Here is a 19,226-nt window from a genome sequence, read left to right on the forward strand (position 1 = left end):
ACAGCAGCTCAAATATGTGCTTTCAGACAAGTACAGCATAAGCCCACATGGACCCTTATCCTTCCAGATCCTTTAAGCAAGATTAAGCAGACAGTTGCCACTTCCTTTAGAGGAGCATGATATATTAGACAGAGTACAAATGGCCAGACAGTCCCCCTTCTTTCTGTGCTCTCAAGCAGAGCCTTCCAAGACTGTGGTCTAGCTGTGTGACCTTTGGCCAACGGGGCAACGGCGAACGAGGCTTCGAAACTGCTTGAGACCTGAGGCTGGTTCTCTTGCTGCCCTTTGAAACCCCAAGGCCACCATGTGAAGAAGCCCTGGCGAGTCTGTCATGGGGTGGGGAGTCACTTGGGCTGACACTGAGCCCAGCGCAGGAGAACAAGGCCATTCTTGTTTATCCCTTGTAGTCAAACCAACTCCGACCTGGTGTGTTGTCCCGCCTACCCACAGAACTGTGAGAAATGATTTACTGTTTTAAGCTACTGAGTTTTGGGGTGGTTGGTTACATGGCAAAAGCTGTGTAACAGACCTGAACCAAGTGCCTTGTTATTTTTCTCTTGTAAGCTTTATTGCAAAGGACATAGTTCCTTAAACACAAGGCATTGTTTGGATTTAGGATTATTAACTATTACACAATGACAGCTCTCCCTTTCTGATTAAGAGTCTTACCAAGTTTTCCTGAGTAGTCATTGTGGTCATTTGCGAAGGTTGCTTCTCGTGTTTGTGGACCATTTTCCTGGGAAGCTATGCTGCTCCTCCCAGCTCTCATGAGCGAGGTCCTAAGGATGAGAAGACATGGCTTTCCATGCCTTTCTCTGTCTCACCTTCCAGGCATTGTTTTCTGTCTCCGAGGCTGGTTAAATAAATCCTTTCTTCCATCGTTGTGTCCTTTATTATTGCTATTCTCATCTTACTTCCTAATTGCATCTTTCTTTTTTTTTTAAGATATTATTTATTTGTTCATGAGAGACATACACAGAGAGGCAAAGATATGGGTAGAGGGAGAATCGGGCTCTCCATGGAGAGCCTGAAGTGGGACTTGATCCTAGGACCCTGCAATCACTGCCAAAGGCAGAGGCTCAACTGCTGAGCCACCCAGGAGCCCTGGATTGCATCTTTCAAGTAACATCTCTCTTATTGTGAGTGTAAGAAAGAAATAATATCAACATTGCTTTTCCCTTTTAAGTATAATAGGAATTCTGGCTGTTTGGGAGGGGGGGAAGCTATTTGTGGGGATTAAACCTAGACCCTCCAAACAATTCTCTCATCTCTAGTCTTCCCTTGTTTCAGTCCATTCTGGATTCTACTTCTGTCCTGCTATTACTTCATTATTTATGTGTCACTTCATTCTGAAAATGCTCACAGTGACTTACTATTGGATGAAGCCTTTCATAGCCCTGATCTCAGCTTGCCACTTTCTTGTTTGAAAGTAGGTCCCTATCCACAATGGGTAAAATCCCTGTCCCTTGGAAAAGCATTTAGGGCCTTCCAGAATCTGACCTCACTCTGCTTTACCATGGGGCTTCTTTTTATTCCTCACGTAAACATACTATGGCCAACTTCTCTGAGACAAATTTCCCCCATTGTCTGCATCAGATCCTTCTATTCACCTCTTTACAATCTCAGTTACCTTTTATGGTTAGGCTTAAGTAAGCTCTCTCCTCTGTAAGGGTCTTCAGCCACTGGGGCCCATGGGGCTGTGGTGCTCTTCTGAATTCTTACAGCCTCGAGGGGCTTGGCCACTCATTTGTTATAGATCATGTCCAGCAGGCAGTCAGTTATCATGCTTGTGTCCTTCAGGTCTTCCAGACCTGGTTATGTGCTCCTTGTGGAGACTCTATGTCTTCGTATCACCCAAAGTGCCTAGAATGTGCGTGTTTAAGTTTGGTGCACAGTAAACATCTGGCAATGCTTTCACTGGTTTCCAACATTGAGCGTGACATTTCTCAAAGTGTGGTTCATGCCTTCTTGCATCAGAGTGACTTGGGTACTTGCTAAATATTCTGTCTCCTGGTCTCCTCCTCGAACCTCTTGAATTTGCCTTTCTGTAGCTGAGGCCCAGGAACCTGCCTGGGGTTCCTGGGGGATTCTTAGGTTCATAAAAGTCTGAGAATCTCTCATTTACTGCAGGTCCCCAAGTGAAAAAATATAACCCATACATGGCCTGGTAGTCTCCTTACCTCTTTTTGTAAAACTAAGGGATTCTGAACTCATTGAAACTTCTAGAATCCAGAATGATGATTCTTCAACCGGGGATGGGGGTGACCTCCCCTGAGGAGAAGGATGTGAAAGGGCAGATTTAAGAGGGTAATATGATGGCTATTTAGAAAAAATGCAATTGTTCTTATGATACAGAAACTACAGAAAAGCGGAATGAGATGAAATCACCCTGTTTGGTGTGATGTGCAAAGAGACCTACGGAACCATAAATGTTCATGATCCTAGGATCTTATTCTCCCCTATGTCTCTATGTCCTAGTTAATGTACAGCCCACAGTAGGTTCTCAACACAGTTATTGAATTTGACTGATCCTTTCTTTCTTTCTTTTTGGATTTTTATGTATTTATTTTATTTAAGAAAGAGAGAGAGACAGCATGAGTGTGTTTGGGGGTGGGGAGCAGAGGGAGAGGGAGAACAAACTTCTTGCTGAGCAGGGAGCTCAACATAGGGCTTGATCCCAGGACCCTGAGATCATGACCCGAGTAAGGCAGATGCTTAACCAGCTGAGCCACCCAGGTGACCTGACTGAGTGATTCTTACAACTAACTGGAGTTTATAAATGAAGATTATGTATACACATCCTTGATGAGTACATTTAAACATCATGGATGTACGAACTTAATAGCTAAAATGCCTTTATTTTCTTTACATTTATTGATTTATTTTAGAGACAGAGAGCATGCTGGAGCATAAGCAGGGGGAGGGGCAGAGGGAGAGCAACTCAAGCAGATTCTGTGCTGAGTGCGGAGCCCTATGTGGGGCTTCATCTCACCACCCTGAGATCACAATCTGAGCCGGGCCGAGAGTTAGACACTCAACTGATTGTGCCACCCAGGTGCCCCATAAGTAATCTGCTTTTAAAATCTATCTGCACATGACACATTTTTTGTGTGTGTAGAATTCTTAAACTATAAACTTCTGGCTCATATCAAGGGGAAAAAAGTTATATATTACAGATTGCTTTTTGTGAGGATAGTTAATTTACTTTTTTAAAATGTTTTTTAAAAAGAGTTTCTTTGGGATCCCTGGGTGGCACAGCGGTTTGGCGCCTGCCTTTGGCCCAGGCCACGATCCTGGAGACCCGGGATCGAATCCCACATCGGGCTTCCGGTGCATGGAGCCTGCTTCTCCCTCTGCCTGGGTCTCTGCCTCTCTCTCTTTCTCTCTCTGTGACTATCATAAATAAATAAACATTTAAAAAAAATTAAAAAAAAAATAAAAAGAGTTTCTTTGAGATATAATTTACAGACCATAAAATTTATCCTTTTAAGGTGGTTTTAGTATTTCACAGGGTTGTTCAACAATAACCATTATTTATTTTTGGTTGCTCAACAATAACCATTATTTATTTTTGGAGTTTTAAAAAAAGATTTTATTTATTTATTTCAGAGAGAGAGAGAGAGAGAGAGTGCACGAGATGGGGTAAAAGGCAGAGGGAGAAGCAGACTTCCTGCTGAGCAGGGAGCTGGACTTGGGGCTCAGTTCTGGAACTCCAGGATCCTGACCTGAGCTGAAGGCAGATGCTTAACTGACTGAGCCACTTAGGCACCCCATGAATATTTTCATCATTCCTTCCCCCGAAACTCCATTCCTATTATCAGTCATTCCACATTCACCCTGACATCACACCCATCCCCAGCCCCCAGCAACCACTGATCTACTTTCTGTACTACCTATTTGCCTATTCTAGACACTTCATATAAATGAACTTATATACACAAATGTGGTCTTTTGTGACTTGCTTCTTTTACTTAACATGATGTTTGCCAGGCTCATCCATGTTGTAGTGTGCATCAGCACTCCATTGTTTTTTTTTTTTTTAATGGCCAAATAATATTTCATTGTATGGATATACCACATTTTGTTTATCCATTTGACTGTTGTTGCACATTTGGTTGTTTCAATTCTTCGGCTATTATGAATAATGCTGCTATCAACATTCCTGTACAGGTTTCTCTGTATATGGATTTTTTACTGTGCATATAAGTTTTCAATTCTCTTGGGTGTGCTTAGGAATGGAATCCTTAGGCCACATGTTTGTGTTTAAAGAAATATCGTTGAGTCTTGTGATTTTGACTGCTACTACTATTGCTATTACTAGATGCTAATAATTACTGAGTATTCACTCAGTCCTGAGCCCTATACTAAGTTCTTCATATATGTCGTTTCATTTAACCCTCTCCAGATTCCCATTTCAGAAGGAAGTACTGAAGCTTAGAGAGGTTAAGTGACTTACTCAAAGGCTCATAGGTTTGAGTGAGATGTAACTCTAGGTCCTGCTCTTCTTAACCACTATTCTCCCTGCCGCTGAAGTATCATATTTCCACAAATAAAAATATTTATTTTCAGATAAATCTATATGGGAAACAACAGTGAAGTTGTTATTATTATTCTAAGTTTATGGATAATAATAAAAGAGTTACCTTCAAAGAATAGTGACTGTCTGTAAATTCAGAGTTACAACTATGTCCTTAGGAAAGAGTCAGGCTACCCATATTCTGGGTCTTCTATGACATTATTCATGCACAGAGCTCAAATTCCAGGAACATGTGGTCTTCAGGTGTTTTCCATAGCTTTTCCTTCAGGATCTGACAGTGATCAGTGGGCAACATTTCTCTTACAGTCATATGTTTGACGTGCAGATGGCTGTCTCTCCTTCCATAGGGACAACATTTCTCTTTTCCCTGATTTAACTCTTTAGGGCTTTCAGCATGGCTTGATTGCCTAAGTTAATTCACTCACAATAAGTATACAATTTTCCCATGAGATAGTTTAATCCAACAGGTATGTACTGAACCAGGTGCTAGGCTCAGGAGAAATGGGAAGTGGGGCATTACAAACACCTAATTAAGACTCTTGTCCTTGAGGTTCTGACAGTCCAGTTGGGTAGACTACAGAGGCACAAATAAAAATGTTCAACAACAACTCAGGCTATTAATTAGAAGTTGCAAACTATGGTTCATGGGTCGTACCTGTTTTTGTAAATAAAGCTTTATTGGAAAACAGTCATGCCCATTCATTTATATATTGTCTACAGTGCTGTTGTGTTACAATAGCAGAGTTAAGTGGTTATGACAGAGATAGTATGGATCACAAGGGCTAAAATATTTGCTATCCGGACCTTTAGAGAAAAGCCCTCTGACTCCTGGAATAGATAATTAAGTACCAAAGCAAGTGAAAATGACAGTAGTGAGCTAATAGTTCAAAAGAGAGAAAATGTAATGTTGCATTTGTATGTCTATGTGCAGGGTGACTTTTTAGAAGTGAGGCTTACTTTGGGCATTAGAAAAGGACACCTGGACAATGAGATGGGAGAAAGGCAGTCCTCCAGAGTATGTTGCAATATTCTGCATGAATATAAATACATAAGTTTTAAAAAATGGTATTATTGATTTTAAGATACATTATTTAATAGAAACTATGTGTCTCATAACAACGATTATATTTCCAAATGTTTTTACTCTCTTGCTTGGAACAGCCTTGTGAGGTAGGCATGGCACAGTGAATCACCCCAGTGTGGCAGCTAAGGGTCAGGAGTCTGGATGAAGCTCTTGCTGGAGGTTGCAGAGCTGCTGGTTTACCCTGAAACTCTAGCAAGCTTCTGGCCTCTATGGGAAACCCATATGAGAACTGTAATTTGTATCTATATCCAGCAGAGGAAACAATAAGCATTTTGAAATTAAATTCTTGTATTAATTTTTGCATTGGTGTTTCCATTTCCTGAGTCCTCATGTCCTTAAATAATACGAGGCTTTGAGAGGTTGAGTCATGGGTTGACTGTTAGTTTTGACGAAAGGTTATATTTAAATGCTGTCAAGAAAAGTACAACCTGAAGACAGGGATGTGTTCAGCATTCATCCTCTCGAGAGCTTGAATATCTTAGGTCTTTGAAGGACCAGTTCATCTCAAACCAAAAACAATGTAGCTGACATTACTTGGAATATTTGGAAGATAGCCAACACCTACTGAAGGCTCTCCATGGGCCAGGCTCTCTCATTAACCCCTTATGTGCTTAATCCTCACAAAGACCCCATGAGGAATGTTCTATTATTCCCTGTGATATGCATAAGGCAAATGAGTCACCAGGGTTAAGTTAACATGCTTGAGGTCGGACAGCTAATAAATGTCAGAGCTTGGATTTGACCCCAGGTGGTCGGGCCTCAGAGCTTGCATTCTTATTCACTGCACTGTTAGGTTCCACGACTCCTTTACAAGCATGGGGGTGTGTAATTTCGAATCATACTCAAGAAGACTGGAACTGAAAAAACACTATGCATCAACTGCAGAGAAAATGACCATCCTCTTCAGTGGGGCAACTGCCAGATTTAGAAAGCTGTGAGCACAGACCTCAAACATCCCCAATAGATTCTCAGTCCCATGGGTACATCAGAGGGAAGACAGGGAATGCAGGAGGAATACATGATCCATGCTAGAATTATCCCAGCCTGGAGGCAAGACCTGATAGCATCTAAGAGGAAAAATGGAGTTAGATTCTTACTTGGAGACACAGATGAGAAAGGCTCAAGTGCAGAAGGTTTTCAACAGGCCTCTGAGAAGAACTGTACAACTCTGCTGGGGCTCCTGGGTTCTTCACATACCACACATGTCCCACTCAGGGCAGTCTCACGCAGCCCCAGCCACACTCCACCTGGTGCCCAGTCTTGTACCCTTGCCTGGCTTTCCCTTCTTTTTGGAGTTGTTATGGAGGAATAAGATACTGATAGAAGACAGTGGCAGACGGGTCCATGGAGAATGCAACCAGACATGGTTAGAAAGTGGAATGCGCCCATCTCCCTCAGAGTGCCTTGGGTCAGTCCCATTAATTTCAAGTCATCAGACCAGACTCAGGGAGGGGCAATCCACTCTGTCTTTTCCCCCCACCCATCATGACCGAGGCAGCCCAGCTCCAGGACATGGGTGCACATTTCATCAGCTCTCTTAGACAAGTCTTATGAACTGGCTCCTCCAGAGAGTAAGGTTTGAGAATAAAAAAGAACTACCAAAGATATCAAAGAAAAAGTGAAAACCATTTAAGAGAATCAGACAATTTCCAACAATAACACGGATAGTAGAGTCGAAGGTAATTCTATTTTGTACCAGATTGGGGGGATAATACAGAAGAGTACAGTACAATTCAGAATGCCTGGAATACATTAAGGCTGTGGACCTAGTAACAGGCTTATGTAATTTAATGAGCAGAAATATAAGTTATAAAATGAGGAAGATAAACTAAGAAACAAGAACATCCCTGAAGGGTTTGGGATGGGCTTTTGAATGATATTGTAGATATTCCTTCAAATTACGGGGAATACAGAGGGTTGTGCTGAACCTAAGTAAATTATTCTCACTCCTCTGTAGCAAATATCAAGGCTTTATCTCAACACTGTTCTCAGCTTGTGCCACCTATTATAAAATAAAAATGGACACACTAAAATGGTCAGAAGTCCACTCGAGAAGTTAGCACAACATGGGGATTTATGGGGTTTCCAATGTTCTGAGAAGCTCAGACGGTGGCCTTCCGAAAGGAGAAGATTCAGGGCTGAGTTATACGGACACAGCAGAAGGTAACTGGGAACAGTTACGATGAGACTCTTCAGAGCGATGGTGAGGTATAAAGAACTTGAGGGTGGCAGTGATTTGGATGATGTGCTTTGACGCTTTAAAGAAGGTATAGCAGGACGAAGCCACCAAGAAGGTAGCGAACTCAGTTCAACCAGTGAAGGGAAAGATCCAGAATTGGGTAAGAGCACTAGAGCAAGTCTAACAGGATGGAAGGTAGGAGGTAGCCTGCCGCTTAACTTCCTTTTTCGGGGTAATCTCTTGGGCGCTCCCTCCGATGTGGGGGGGGGCGCGGGGGGACTCAAGAAGGATGTTTTCTCTTTCCAACATTTCAAAAAACTCTTTTCAGCTGTTTTTAGGAAAGGAGGAATAAGGGCATTCATATCTCAAACCACAAGTAACCTTCATGAATATGGCCAGAAATTGAAAGTAAATTTGTTATTATGCTGCTTAAGTGATTTGGGCCTTTTCAGAGTCACCTGAGGACCCTTTGGACAGGGAGACTCTGGACATGATATAAATCCCCACAGCATGAAGTGCATCTGAATGGTGCAGGCCTTCCCATCACTGACAAAGCAATGCGATGCATCACACCCTCATCATGGTCTCCGCTTTCAAAATAGATGCCTGGATGATCAGTCCGACAAATTAGCTCCAAACGACAGCCACAGTTGCTTGCCCATCAGAGGGGTTTTAGTAGCTGTCCTGTGGTCTGCCTTATAAAGACTGTACTATGAGGGCCAGGGGCTGTTTTAAGAATACTGTTGTGTTGTTCTTATTGCCAGATTGGGGAAAAGAAAAACTGGTTTTGTAAGTGCATTGGCCTTGTGACTTACCTGATAAACAACAGTGAGTAATAAGATTGGAAATTCTCTTAAAAATTTTTGCACATTATTTGGTTACAGTCTCCATATGGCAAGACGGCGAGGGGAGAAAACCTTCCACTCCTCGCCCCCCGCCCCAACCACATATTTAATCCATGCGCTTATGTCAAACTTAATTACAGGACTTTTGGCATAAAATAACAGCCCACATCCTCGGAGAGAAGAACTTAAGCAGTTAATATGTGCGATTGAGTGAAATTGCTTTGCTGAATGTTTATGAGTAACCCAAGACCAGTGAAATGTGCTGATATTTTAACCATTTCAGTGCTGAACTTGGGCCCAGACGCTGCGAAATAAAAAAAAAATATTAATTTCCTCTGATCTGCGGTGTATCATATTTCCTGAAACTGAGAGCTTTGGGTAAGACGATTTTATGGCACTTTCACAAATAGGTTTGTGGAGGAAAAACAATAAAGCTGGGACAATTATAGAACTTGTCACCATCCCGCAGAACTGCCGGGATTCAGCCGAACAGAGCACCAAGTTTAAGCTCAGGTCCATTTCTGCAGAAAATCCTCTGGAAAAGCAGAGCCCCCTACAAGGGGCAATCATTTCTGCCTTTGGGTTTTTTCCAACCCCCTTGAACCTATTCAGACATTTCCTTTTTCCATTCATCCCCAATTTATTGTGGATGGTTTTTAAATGTAGAGATTTCTGGGCCTAAGATGATTCTATGTTTCCCATTCCCATCTTTGATAGCATAAACTCCTGCCTTTGTTTACACTCTCCTGTCTGAATCATTCACTATAAGACTTGTCTCTTTTAGACTAGAGGAACCCCTTAAAATATAAAATTCTGTGTTTAGTTTTCTTCTTTTTTCAATGTCCTTTCTCAAACCAGTGAGATTCAGAGCTACTTTTTACTTCACACTTCCCTTTATTACATTTGTTTCAGAAAATGGCCCTATGACCACCTGCCCCATAACTGCTAGCCTTATAACATTATTGTTTCTGAAGCTTCTCTGCGCTTAAATGTTCCACCGAGCCCAAATTCATTTCTCTCTGTTCTCTACAAACACAATCCGCCACCCAGACTTTTGAGGGCATGTTTACTGTTTGTCTCAAGGACAACACACTCCAATTGCATCATCTCTACCGACAAAACATTCTGCAGACTGTTGCAGGGGCCCAGACTGTTCTGTGGGTTTTAGCATTGCTGCCCATCCTGCCTCACATCCTCCCATGAGAGCCTTCTGGTCTCACTTCCGTGACTCTTTGGAGCATTTGTGCCTTTTCATTTCATTGGCTTGCATCTTCCCTTGCTATTTCAAAATGCTCCCGAAAAGCACTTTCTCCCTCATCTGCTTCTCCAAACTTCATTAGGGTCATATTTTATCATTATTTTCAGAGCTATTGTTCAGTTCAGCACGTTAGAATCCTAGCCTCGAGAAAGGTGCAATCATGTTATGGTGTTGAGATTAGAGAATATTTGTGAAAATATCTGGCCTAGTGCCTGGTTCACAGAAGACATCCTATAAAAGTTATTTCGTTTGTTCCTGGATTCCTTCCTTCATTCAATGTATATTGAGCACTTACTATGTAAATCTACTTTGAATCATGCTAGGTGTTGGGGATTCATATATGAGAGACCCCACATTTGCTAAAAAAGCTCCAGGGAGATGAATGCCATGCTCTGAGCACTTTCTAAATTTCAAATACCTCACCTATAGCTTTTCAAACAATTAACTAAGAACCTAGAAGTGATCTACTATTACCTCCTTGTCTTATTTGTGGTGCAGGTTATAAATCTGTAGGTTTGAAAGACATACCCACAAAACACTTCTAATCCCTTTTCCTTTTCAGGTTTTCAGGTTTACTTTATTTATTTCAGGGAGAGAGAGAGAGAGAGAGAGAGCGAGACCATGAGCTGTGGGGAGGGGCTGAAGGAGAGGGAGACAAGTAGACTCTCTACTGAGCTTGAGGAGTGGGGGCTATATCCCATGAGCCTAAGGTCATGTCCTGAGCCAAAATCAAGAGTCGGATGCTCAACTGACTGAGCCACCCAGGCATCCCAAAGCTCTTCTGATCTTGAAGTGACCTATTTCAGTAAAATATGAAAGTTAGGCTTAATACCGTGGTGACTCATGGGCTTTTGATATCAATGGACTTCTTTACCTACTTCCTATTCATTTAAGTCCTAGATTAAAGTTGCCTTATTAGGGGGGCTTTCCCTGGTTCACTCAACTGTAAGTTGGGTCCCCTTGGACTTTCTCTTATACTCTGTACCTTTCCTTTGTCATCCTTACTACAATCCGTGGTTATGCATTTATTGCGGGATTATCCCTTTAATGTCTGTCTCCCTCGAGATACTGTAAGCTCCATGATAGCAGAGACCGTGCCCATTTTGGTCAATACCCTACATCCAATCTTTAGCACAAGGCCTGACACAGTGGGCACCCAATAACATTTGTTGAATGATTATTACATGTCGTCACATGGATTATGAAAGTGCAGATTGTCCAAAAAATATTTATTTTTGAAGATTTTATTTATTCATGAGAGACAGAGAGAGAGAGGCAGAGACACAGGCAGAGGGAGAAGCAGGTTGCCTGTGGGGTGCCTAATGTGGGGACTCGATCCCAGCCAAAGGCAGAGGCTCAACCACTGAGCCACCCAGGTGCCCCCAAATTTTCATCTTTTACTTTGGAATCAGCTCTGTGGCTTTCTGGAGCATCTAGTTACTTCTATAGAGCTTCTTACTGAGCTACGTGGGAGGTTCCACCGGCTAGTGGTGAAGAAGGGAAGGACAGAAGCAGTGGGCTGCCTTCGCCCCCAGGACAGCTTTGCTGATGGGAACAGGAGAAGACTCAGCTAGAAGAGGTCATATATCAGACAAGTCCGGGAGGTGGGAGCACTGGACATGGGAAGAGAGTGACCTCGGTGTCTTCCTGTCCTTACTTCCTGTCTCCCCAGGAAGTGTCAGTCAGAGATTTTCAGGAAAGAGTGTTGTCATGGTAACCCGAATGGCTCTTCCTTTCTAGCCTGTACAGGGACAAGTGCCCTCGCATGCCCCAGCTGTCCCCGTGCGTGGTGGCAGTCCCTGTGAGGTTTCAGATGCCACAAGGAAAATCCAGAGCAGGCAATGTCTGGGAGGGCAGAACCAACTTCAGCCTGTGGTGAGGACTCAAGCCCAGAATGTAGTGGAGCCTGTTCTTGAACTAATTAAAATTTAATCTGCTGAAGCCATTGTCTTGATAATTTGGGAACCCTCTCTTGACTTTTGCAAGTTACAAAGAGCCTCAGAAATAGAGGATGCTATATTTTTGCACTTTTCTCTCTGTGTATTAGATTTCATACCAAAAAAAGCACTTTTAAAAAAGGGACTGTAGATCGAGTAACCATATGATTTATCATCCAAACTGGGACACTTGGAGAATGAAAAGAAGCGCTATTAATAATTACACAACAGAGGGGACAACAGAGATAAACTGAGCTGTCCTGGGCAAAGTGGGATGTGCAGTTAAGAAAACTGCACTAGGGTCGGGGACAGATCAAATGCATCCCCCAGGCTGTGCGACCGCATGCCTCGGACAGTGCTTGGTATACAGCAGGTGCTCAGTCTTATTAAATAAGTGAAAAAATCCAAAGTCATCCTGGGTATGCTTTCTGAACAGAAACAGATACCGGGTCCACTAAAAATAAGGACAGTACAGCAGACCCAGCAGAGGGACTGCACGGCGAGGGATCCGAGGAATCTGTGTTCCCCCAAAGCGGGCAGGTACACAATGCAGAAATATCCGTGTTTTCTGTGTTTACTCATTCCTAACTGCTAGCAGTTAATTGCCATCTGTTGACACACCCGAGGGGAAATGTGAAGCAGCTCTCCATATTTGCATATGCATTCTCTGCCTGCATATTTTGCTAAGGCTCAGTAAGGGTCCCAATGTCCTAAAATCCACACGTCTGCTCTAATTTCATAGTATAAATGTACCGGGTGCCACACTTTGGGGTCTGACCAGCAAAAAAATGGCGTCCCCAGGATTCCCTTGTGGTCAGCCAGAGATGCTGGTTGCAGCCTGGGGCCTGCCCAGACTAGCTAGGCTGCTCTCGTTCCCACCCCTCCTCCTCTCGCCTGCCCGGTCTTTCAGGAAGAGTGAAATGGTCCATTGACCTCTGAGGAGCAAAAGGGCATGTTCAGCTTTTTTAGAGGTTATGGACACTCTGAGTGACACCAGAGCCCAAACCTCCAATGGCAAGGCCAGTGGCGCTGGAGAACGGGCCGGGGGAGGCGGGGAGGCCTGGCCAAGTCTCCTCATCTGATGCTAACCTTGCCCTGGAGCTGACCAGATCCGATGCCCTCCTTCCTCCCTGTCTGCTGCGTGCTTCGTCTTCTTCCCATGTCTTGGGAGAGATCCGTCTCCTCTGACAAACTCAAGATTCCAGGCAGAACTTTCCCATGCCACCATGCCTCAAAATAGCCCGCGCCGAGCTGTATTTATAGCCGTGTGAGACTCTAATGGGCCAATTTGTTTGAATTTCCACTGCTTTTGTGTTGAACGTACCCCTCACCCGTGGGCAGTCTCTTCAGGCCTTTATTGTGGGGTGTGTTAGGGTAGAGGGGGCCATGTTCAAGATGGTAGCTGTATAGAGCGCGGGGCTGTTTTGCATATTTACTGTTCTTTCAAGCCGGTTTTTTGAGAGAGAGAAAGAGACAGAGAAAGAGGTTTCTGTAAGTAGCCCGGACAATGAGAACAAGACCGGCTGTATGCCAAGCACGGGATCCCGGCCAAAACACATATCATTAGCTTGGACCAGCTATAAGCAAGGAAATGAGAAACATATGTTGGAAAGCAAGGTTAGGAGTGAGAGACTATGGGTCAGTGACAGTCACCCTAAAACTTTTCCCTTGTTCTTCAGCTGTGGCCTGGCGGTGTCAAATGTCATTTCAACTGCCTTGATTTCTCATGGTGGGGCCGCCTGTGTGTTTTTTTTTTTTTTTTTCTTCCTCCCCCTGCTGGTTCCTGATGGGAGCTTTTTGGGGGAGGGGAGAGGAGGGCCAGGGGAAGGTTTGTGTGATAGTTTTTCTCAGTTCTGGGAAAATCACAACCTTGTTTCCCGTGATGCTCTCAGAAATTCCTCACTTTCTCTGAAATGACGGTGTCCCTCCGTTTGGGATTTGGACTGGTTCGCGGGGGGAAGAAAGAGGGGGAAGGCTTTGAAAGCATTTCTTGCTGTTTCTTTCTTAAATATAATTAGACGCGCCTCATTACCTCACACTGAAGGACTTTTGTACTTTTTCCGAGCTGTGTTTCCTGAGATCTTCGATGGGCTGCGGCCTGTCGTATCCACTCACATTTGATCATATTAGCAGTTATTTTTCCCGACACCTTTGTCCTCTGCGCCCGCCCTCCCCGAGGTGCCCAGAGTGGGTTCCTGGTCCGGAGCCACGCGCTTTGGGAGCCCGCGGGAGCCGAGGGCCGGCTGGAGGGCCTGCGCGCCTCGGCCTGCCCGGGGCCCCCTCCTCCCCACATTCATCCTTCCAGTTCTCCCCGGACAGGGTGCTAACAAGGCTGTGCTCTCTCCCATTCCGGGGTCAAGACCCCTGTTCTCTATAAAACCCAGATGAAGAACTGTATCGCATGAAAGTCAGAGGCGGTCCCTGGAGAGCCGACTGTGGCTACCGTTCTGCAGCCAGGACGGTTCCAGATGGCCGCCCGGAAAACTCACCAGGCTTCAATGCCCGGCCCTGGCCAAGTCACAAACTGGCCTCCAGGTACCCCCAGCCATTGCCAGTGAAGAAGTGTTGTGGCAGGGAGAGCATGGGGCCCCTGCAGGCTGCCCGGCACAGAGCTGACGGACAGTGCTCCCCAGCGGTCCTCCCCGACCTCTGTTCTTTTAAGATTTGGGGAACGGTGTTTGGGTGGAAACCATTTCAAATCATTAAAACATTTGGTCTCTGTTTATCCTTTGCTTCCTTCTTCAGGCCTTGTTCTGAAAATAAACTTTGCTCTTAGTTTCCAGGCTCCTAAAATTCCCGAGCGAGTGAGTGTCCCGATGGCCTTGGACAGGGTTAATGATTGGCTTGAGGTTAGCGAGACCTGTTTTCCCCAGGTGAGCTGTCTACGCGGTTTAGTCTTCTTGGTCTCTTTTGTTTTTCCGTTTTTTTTTTTTTTTTTTTCTAACTGCAGTTTCTGAATAGCTGGTCTCACTTCTCTGCGTGGAGACTTCTCTGGTTCCAGAAGGAAACCTTTCTTGTTGACTCTTTCTCAATGCTTAGTGGATCAGGAGGGACGTGTGTGCGTATGTGTGTGTGTTATCCATTTAACAAAAAAACATGAGAGAAATTAGGGCAGCCAAACCGCAACATGCAGGCGATGGGTATTTAAGTTTTATACTGACAGCGCGGCAGGATCCTGGTCCGGGGCCTGAAAGTCTTCCAATTTCAAGGAGTCTATTTCTCAACACTCTCTTGGTTCCCTCCCTGTCTTTCATAGTAGAAGGCAGCTGGGATTAGGTTTGAGTCCATGTGTTTTCTTTCTGTGTCCTCATTGCTTGGCTGCCTCTCAAATCTCAATGCGGCCAAAACATGCCTCGAATGCACCACTTCCCGCCATCTCCTCTGCCACCCTCCTGGCCCAGCCACCTCTAGTCTTGCCTGGAGACTGAAACACCTTCCAAGTGGTCCCTCCAGGTCCTGTCTTGCCTCTTTCTGTCTACTCATCGATGAGAGGCCAGAGGGGCGGTTTAAAAACCCAAATCAGAGGAATTGCGCGTCTCTGCTGGAAACTGCAGATCCCTGTCTACTTCTCCCACTTGCTATTGAGCCATCCCTCTCGGCCCTCTACTGCAGAAACACTAGCCCCCCATCTTCCTCACTGGTACAGCGGGAGTTGCAACAACACCTATGTAAAGGACTGAGAGAAATAGAGGCTTTCACACACATGAAGCACCTGGACCAGGGTCTGTCCTCGATAGGCACTCAATAAATGGAAATGCCATTCACAGTTTGCTTCCTTGAATTTGCCAAGGACTTCCCTTCACAAAAGCCTCTGGTACTCACCTTTTTCTCTCTGTGTGGCTGGTGCTTTCTTATCCTTCAGACCTGACTTGAAATGCAAACTCCTTAGAGATCTCTGATCAGTCTATTTAAATAGGGTCCTACTCCTTCTCCCCCAATCCCGTGATTTTGTACTGGAACATTCTATTTGTTTCCTTCCTAGCACTTTTTCCAGCTGGCAATTACATGTGATTTGTTTACCTGAGGGCAGGGTTATGACTACATATTCTTATCAAGCACGAGAAACATCTGCGGAATAAATGCATAAATGAATCAGTCGAGCTCCTCTCCTTTCCTCTTTTAATACCAGAACCACTCCTCCCAACCCATCATGTTTTTCCTGGGCCACCCTCTCCTCTCCAAATCCTATATTTATTTATTCTCTCCTCCTCTTGCCACTATTGACTCTGGTCTCTTGGAGTTGGAAATTCTCTGAATCATCCAGGGGCTGCTCCATCCTTCCTCTATCGCTCTACTCTTTTTCTCTTACTTGTAAGCCAGTTTCTTCTGTGAAAGGCTCATGCTTTCATTTATATGTAAATGATAAATAATAGAATATATAATGCGCAGAGTGAGTTTGATGACTAATAACTCCTTATCTGCCAAGTTAGAAGGGTTTGGGATGAATTAACTCATTTTCTGCCATTAAGAGATCAATGTCTATGCAATTACTTCACAAACATCTATGATCAGGGATCTTGCAGCCCCACCTGAAAGCCCAGAAGGATGGTAGGAAACCAGGTAGAGGTGAAATTATAGTTCCCATCTTTTATCTTTATCGCCACTCACTCTGTGTATACACTGTATATATGGAAGCTGAGCTTAGTATGAGCTGAGAAGAGGTAACCTGACCTGTCCTCATGAATCTCTCTCTCTCTCTCTCCCTCTCTCTCTCTCATAATCAAGAACACCAGGATGGAAAATGCCCTCGACTGAATTTTTTATTATTTATTGATTGATAGCCTGTCCTTTTTTTTTTCCCTCCTTAAGCTTCTGTGCACTTTGCTAATTACTTCTCTGGAAATCATTTTACTTTCCCATTCACCAGAATGCTGCCACCTTTGGGAAAGAATGTGGCAGTGTGATGGACTGTAGGATTGATAAGTGCTAAGCTTCAAGAAAGGTCTTCTCATTGAAGTGCTGGTCCAGCCCCACCCTGGAATCTAATACAATATGAAGGCAATGATGTAATCATGAGAAATAGCCCAGGGCTTGCATCAGAGCTTTTCTTTTCATCTAAGAGAATAAGCATAAGGATAGCTGCCTTCATCATTTCATCCTTGGCCCCACCTCCATCTGTACCATCACTGTGACTCAGTCGTGAAAGCAAGTCTATCAGCACATTTGAGGCACTCTGTTCCTTTAATACGATCTGAAGGTGAAATCTGCATATCCTTCCAGACTAAACCATTCAGTGATTTGAGTTATTAGGAAAAGACTGAAGAGCTATTAACTGCTTTAAGAGAAGAAGAAAATAAAGATCTCTTCCATTATATGTAAAAGACTTCACTGGTTTATATAGGTTTGGATGGGAAGTAGATAAATGGGTTTTACTGCAATGAATTTTCTAGAATTTACAGGTCTCCCTACTTTAAAGATGGGAAAAGTAGATTCACAGATGATCACTTCCCCCAAATACACAGAACCTTGGAGGAGAGCCAACATTGCTATATTACCATTCCAGAGTCTGTGCTTCCACAGATCTCAGACTAAACCAAACGAATTTTTTGGTATTAGTCTTGAATCAAAGAGGCTGCCAAGTCCTATTTAATTCGACAAATGAAGTAAATGTTGATTGAGTGTCTATTACGTATAAAGAATATGAAAGGCAACAGCCTTGTTCTCAAGGAATTTATAACTTAGTGAAGGAGACAGACATATAAACTAAATTTAACACAAAGCACTATTAAATAAAGCATTGAGAAAGGACTATTGACAATTAGTTGTAAAGGCATCTTAGTGGAGGAGCTGCTCCAGGCAGGGGCTGTGTATGATACTGTAAGTGAGAAAGAGAAAGACCCATCAGTAGAATCAGACCATTTCCCCGTAGGTACCAAAAACCCTTCTAACTGGTAAAGATTTCTTCCTTGTGCTAAGCTGAGATCTACTGTTTCTCTATAGCTTCTACCATGTGCTTCTAGCTTTGTTCTCTGAGGCAATGGATATTATTTTGATCCCTCTCCTACACATCAGCTTTCAAAATTCTAAATCTGGATAATTTTTCTCTCCCTTTCCCAGTGTTCTTTCACCCAAAGATCCCTTTGCCTTCTCCTATTTCAGATTAAATGTACCAGCTTTCTTAATTCTTTCACCTATGTCATGATTCTCAAACTCTTCACTATCTGGACATTTCTTCTTTTGACACATTATACTTTATTCATGTCCATCCTTTAACATGGCATTGAAAACTGGACACAATTTTAAGATAGGTGTTGACCAATGGATCTCTTTCTTCCCTTGTTACCTGTCCGTCCTCCATCCATCCATTCATCCGTCCATCCATATGATACTTAAATAAGCTTCTGTGATATGAGGCAATGTTCTAGTTATTATAGGAAATAAAAAGATGAAAAACTTCAATGAAAGTCAAGTCTAATGAAATGATTAAAGGGAACCATTCTCATACCAACACAGTCTGATTTTATTGGTACTTTTGGCAGCCGAGGGACATACAGTAAATATACTGAGCTTGTGGACCTCAAAACTACTAACACAGTCTCACAAAACTTATGCTTAAACAGATTGCCCTTGTTTGGTGCCCTGGCATTTAGTTTTTGGAACCAAAGTTCAAAACTTTACATCGATTGTATCTTTCAAATTTCAGCCCATCAATTCAGTTCATGGAAATATTCTGGAAATCTAGACCCTGTTCTCCAACATTGAGACCTTCTTTGTGGTTCTAGGCCACCTCCAAACACAAGCAGCTTAGCACAGAACCTTGGAGCATATCAAGCCAGCTTTGAATCTACCTGATTCAAGGACTTGATTAAAAATCAAGTCCTCATTTCTTTACCTTGGCCATCAAGGAGATCATTTTTGATTAAGTGTGATACTGAGATCAGGATATGGGTGCCCAGTGAATTTTACCACTCCATCGGTACCAATGCTAAATAAATAAACACTTGAATAAACAGCAGAACGAGTACCAGGCCTTACCCAATGGCATGTTTACAGAGGGATCAATCTGCTCATGTGGAAACTGGCAGCTCCAAAACGTTTAGGAAGGAGGATCTCTCTGCTCAACTCAGAGATACTAAATCAGTAGAGTAAGTCTCCAAACTGTCTCTGGAGCTAGAGAGAATAACAGTTCTTTATAAGCATCTTGGATTTCTACTTTTAAAATGAAATCCACTGGGTCCTATCAGTCTGTGGTTTGTCTGCTCTGGTTTTAGCAAACTCAAGATGGGGCTGTATCGTGATTGGTTAGAACATCCTGCTCTTCGGAAGGGGGAGCCCACTGACCCCTGACCACAGCCGGTCATACAGAGAGTGTTAGAGGCGGACCAATTACCTAAGAGGACTGAGAAAAATCAAACAGAGGCCTGGGCACAATGAGGGGAAAAAACA

At 43.6% G+C, this 19,226-nt stretch overlaps 1 protein-coding gene across 21 annotated transcripts in view; it reads right to left on the reverse strand.

The window, feature by feature from the left end:
• ZFHX3 (zinc finger homeobox 3) overlaps positions 1–19,226 on the reverse strand; it is a 525,132-nt gene that overhangs the window by 323,780 nt on the left and 182,126 nt on the right. For 17 of the 21 annotated variants that reach the window (XR_007410986.1, XM_049110732.1, XM_049110735.1 and 14 more), the window contains one exon: positions 2,181–2,271. The exons of the other annotated variants lie outside the window; for them this stretch is intronic. The gene's annotated coding sequence lies outside the window, so the exon portion shown is untranslated. The remainder of the gene's footprint in view (positions 1–2,180; positions 2,272–19,226) is intronic. 21 annotated transcript variants of the gene reach the window in all.

This window comes from Canis lupus, chromosome 5, assembly GCF_003254725.2.
Source record: "Canis lupus dingo isolate Sandy chromosome 5, ASM325472v2, whole genome shotgun sequence".
Lineage (NCBI taxonomy): Eukaryota > Metazoa > Chordata > Mammalia > Carnivora > Canidae > Canis > Canis lupus.